Below are 4,790 nucleotides of genomic sequence, written 5' to 3'. Positions count from 1 at the left end.
AAGGCTATTTAGTCTTACCCTTTTAAGTGGGAGTGAGAAGCTACTCCTTCGTGAGGTTTTCACCTCCGTGCAGGATAGTGGATCACTTTCGGGATACATCCATACCTATGTCTTCGTGAGATTTTCATCTCCATGCAGCCATAGGGAAATGTATTACCCTGAACCGAACTTGGTCTGTTGAGCCTATAATGGGTGAAGATTGAGGAATCTGCTGGTTCAGGTACCTTGACTTTAGAGCCAGACCGCATGTAGATGATCTTAGGAACCAATCCTAGGTAGAGCCACTCCAAATTCTTAGTGGTTACCCGACTAGGTACATTTTTCCTTGCTTGCTTCTGTTTTGTACTAACCCCTCTTGTTGTGTTTTGATTATGGTTGCATTGCATTTGCATATTAGGAAAGAGATATTGATTCAAGTCCAATTACTAAATTGGAAAGCTTGTCATGGAATACGGATTCCTTGATAAAGTGGAAAATAGTACGACTGCCTGAATATATTCTGAGAAACACAAGAAGGGCGATGGAAGAGTTCGTGACTTTACTTCGTGACCTGAGGATTCAAGGTGATTTTCTAAGAGCCTTCGACGTTCCAATTCCCTAAAGAAGCTAGTGAGCATTAGGAGGATAGGCAGACAATGGATCACGACCAGAATCAAGCAAAAGGAGCTAGTAGAGACATTCATAAGAAGCTAGCGAGATTTAACGTATGGGTAAAGGAAGGGATCGATGTTGTCTCTTGGAATATGAGGGCGAGGCTGTATATATATTCACTTTATGTAAAGAAATTTACTTTCTAGTAAAGTTTTCTAAATGTAATTGAATCAGAATCAATGTCTCTCTAAGCATTCATTTCGTGGATCTGCATTACATGACATCATATGCATTAACATCCATTGAAAGAGTCTAATCGAGTAAATTTATTTCAGCTAATCTGGAAAACCAACCAACCAAGCACCCTTACGGTACCCAGCGTAAAACTAAAGAAATGGATCAAATATTAGAGAAACTGGAGAAAATGCAAAAAGAAATGCAATAACGGCTACAGATGCAAATGAATGAGCAGTTGGAAAAAATTCAACAAGATATGACAAAAAGGTTGCAGGAGTCTCAAAAGGATATGATGGCTAAGTTGACGCAATTATTGACTAATGGAGTAAATAAGGGGAAAAGTCCTATGGTTAATGATGAAGAAAAAGACAAGGATGCATCTCTATATCCTCCAGGCTTTACATCTCAGCATGCGCAAGTTCAGATCGAGGTGCATCCGCGTAAATCCTCTGTTTCAATTAGTCCTCAGCAATTTCAAGCTGTTGTTTCAATGCCGATGAACTTCCAGGCTGGATCAGACTCTAACCCCGGTGATAATCCATTAATCTCGCTATCCCGGATTTCGATGAAATAGCTGAGAAGGATAAAGTAAAGGAAGAATTGCCAAAACAGTTTGAAGAGAAATGGAAATGGATTGAAGAGAAATTTAGGGCAATGGAGAGAATTGAAAGCTATCGTGGAATAGATGCAAAAGATCTAAGCTTGGTCCCGGATTTGGTGCTTCCTTATAAGTTCAAGATGCTTGAATTTGAGAAATATAGTGGGACCAGTTGCCCTGAAGCCTATATCACCATGTTCTCTAGGAGAATGACTGGGTATATTAACAATGATTAGCTATTAATACATTTTTTTAGGATAGCCTCATTGGAGTAGCGTCGAAATGGTACAATCAGTTGAGCCAAACCAAAATTTGTACTTGGAGAGATTTGGCACAGGCTTTTATGAGACAGTACAGTCATGTATCAGAAATAATGCCTTATAGAATCACCTTGCAGAATTTGGAAAAGAAATCGGATGAAAGCTTCAGACAGTATGTGTAGAGGTGGAGAGATATTGCAGTTTAGGTTCAGCCACCACTTTTGGAAAAGGAAATGACGATGCTTTTTATCCATACATTGAAGGCCCCGTTCATCACTCACATGTTGGGAAGTGCTTCAAAGAGTTTTTCAGATATAATCATGAATGGCAAAATGATTGAAAATGCCATCAGAAATGGAAGAATAGATGGTGGAGAGAGTAACAAAAAATCAGTCTCAAGGAGAAAAGAAGATGAGATGAATAACATAGGTAAAGGGGTCGCTAGTCAACAAGATTCATTGAGACAAGAATCTGGAGTGAAACTAGGTACTGAGAAGCTCCAGTTGACACCAATTCCGATGTCTTATAAGGAGCTGTATCAAAGCTTATTCAATGAGCACGTTGTTTCCCCTTTCTACTCAAAACCCCTGCAACCTCCGTACCCCAAATGGTATGATGCGAATGCACAGTGTGATTATTATGCGAAAATTGTGGGACATTCGATAGAAAACTGCACCGTCTTTAAAAAGCTTGTTGAAAGGCTCATTAACATGGGTGTTGTCAAGTTTAATGACTCTAGTGTAGAAGACCCTCCACCCAATCATGATTGACTAATGGGGTGAATGCAATATATGAAGAGGTGTTGGGAAGTGTTCACATCAATGACATATGCGAAGACACAAATGAAAGGGGACCTTGTTAGATATCCACCCTTATAAATCTGGGAGTGTTCTGAGCAATTGAACCGCGGAAGAAATCTCTGTAGTTTTAAGAGCTTATTTAGAGTATTGTTCAGAACTTTTTTGTTGTTTTTAGCCTAAAAATGATAGAAATTCCTTTGTGAAATAGGCTCATGTCTGAACGTCATTATTCTAATAAAATGCATCTTTGTATTCGTTTTTGAGCCAATATTCTTTTATTCTTTTTGAATAATTATTCTTTCATTCTTTTGGATTTTCTTCCACATTATTGTTTTATAATTATATTGTACAAATAGTTATTCATAAATTTATAAATTCTTTTGTATATTCTTTGGTACTTATTATGGGTCCTCAGATATCAATTACATGAATGACGTTGCTACAAATGCAGATTTTCCTTTTGAGCGAGGCATGTGTTTAGAGGGATCTCATGACTTTGAAAATGACATAGATCGTAGCTTATCTCCGGACTTGTCGAGGATGGTAGAACAAGAGGATAAACAGATTCTATATCACAAGGAATCATTAGAAATTGTAAGCTTGGTGAAGATTAGAATTGACCTGACTGCAAAGACAAAGTAAGACCTTGTTGAGTTACCTCTAGAGTTCAAAGATGTCTTCATATGATCCTACCAGAATATGCCCGGGTTAAACGCTGATAATGAAATCTGCACAACAGCACGATGTCAGAAATTTGCAGTATGAACGATGCAATTCTTTACTGGGGCAATGCCTTTCTCGTTGACTCATCATAGCTTTGCCCGTTTGAAGTCGAGTTTCTATCTCCTCAAGTTTTTGTTGGATTTTATCTTAATTAAATAGGAAGATCCAAATTTTTCTGTCGTAGTTGCGCCCCAAAAGGCTCTATGAAAGAAATCTGATACCAAAGAAGATTTTTCGCATACAGGATGAAAGTGGAACATCTTAGGTGGAAGACTTTATCTATAAAAACATTGGTTTTGATTGAATGAGATAACAAGGACTTGCCTAATCCTATGTGTTCAGATTCAATAAAAAAATCGAAATATAAAAAAAATCAATCAATAAAAAAAATCAAAAAAATGAAAATAAGAAAGAAAAAAACAAAAAAGAAAGAAAAAAAGAAAAAAAATCAAAATGATAAAAAGAAAAAGAAAAGAAAAGGAGAGGCCAAGGCGAAAACTCCCAAAGGGCACTTTGTGACCAAAGGTGGTTTTGAGTTGAAAACCCAAAAAGGGCGACTCAAATTTTGAGCAAAATGGGGCCTGGACGTCATCATTATCGAAGGCTTCTAATGGGCATTGCTTTACTGTTGAGATCACTAATTACTTCATCAAATGGATAGAGGATGTTTCATACGCCAATGTCATCATATGCTTATATTGAATTCCAGAGAAGATGGTATTAGAAAATGCATTGAATTTGAATGATAGCATGATAGCTGAGGTTTGTAATCAATTCAAAATTAGATACCGCGATTCGTCATTGTATCACCCAAAAATGAATTGCGGGAAAAATGACTGAGACTTACAAGGGTTGGCATGAAAAATTACCATTTGCCCTCCTTGTTGATCGAACATTTATCAAGACTGCTACTAGAGTAACGTCATTTTCTTTGGTTTGTGGGATAGAGGTAGTTTTACCCATTGAAGTAGAAATCTCCTCTCCAGGTATTGGTTGAGCTAAGAGTTGGATGAAGTAGAATGGACCCAATTGCGATGTGCTCAGTTGAACTTGATAGAGGAAAAAGTTAAAAGCTATTCAGCAGAGTCAAATGTACTAAAGGCGAATGATGCTGGCTTACAACTAGAAGGTTCGTCTCAGAGAATTCTATGAAGGGAACATAGTGTTGAGAAAGATCTTTCTTACACAAAAGGATACCAAAGGCATTTTCCAGAGGAGCTCTGATCTTGAGTAGGATGGATGGTAAAAATTGTCAGATCCTGTAAACTCAGATTTAGTCAAGAACTACTTCGCTTGAAGAAGGAGAAGGGATCAAGGTGAAAACTCGCAAAGGGCGCTTTGATTCCTAAAAAAAAGGCCAAAGGTGAAAAACCGCAAAGGGCACCTTGAGACCAACGGGGATTGAAGTTGAAAACCCGAAAAAGGAAACTCAAATATTGATTAGAATGGGGCATGAGGTGATCAGAGCAACTTGAATTTTGATCAGACTGGGGCATGATGATCTTGCTATACTTGAACCAACAGGAAAGGGTAGGCGACCTCTTGGGGTATCGACAAAGTACTGTAGATCTCCTAAACACA

Source organism: Gossypium raimondii, chromosome 10 (assembly GCF_025698545.1).
Source record: "Gossypium raimondii isolate GPD5lz chromosome 10, ASM2569854v1, whole genome shotgun sequence".
NCBI classification, from domain to species: Eukaryota; Viridiplantae; Streptophyta; class Magnoliopsida; order Malvales; family Malvaceae; genus Gossypium; species Gossypium raimondii.
Note: the sequence above shows the minus strand (reverse complement) of the source record.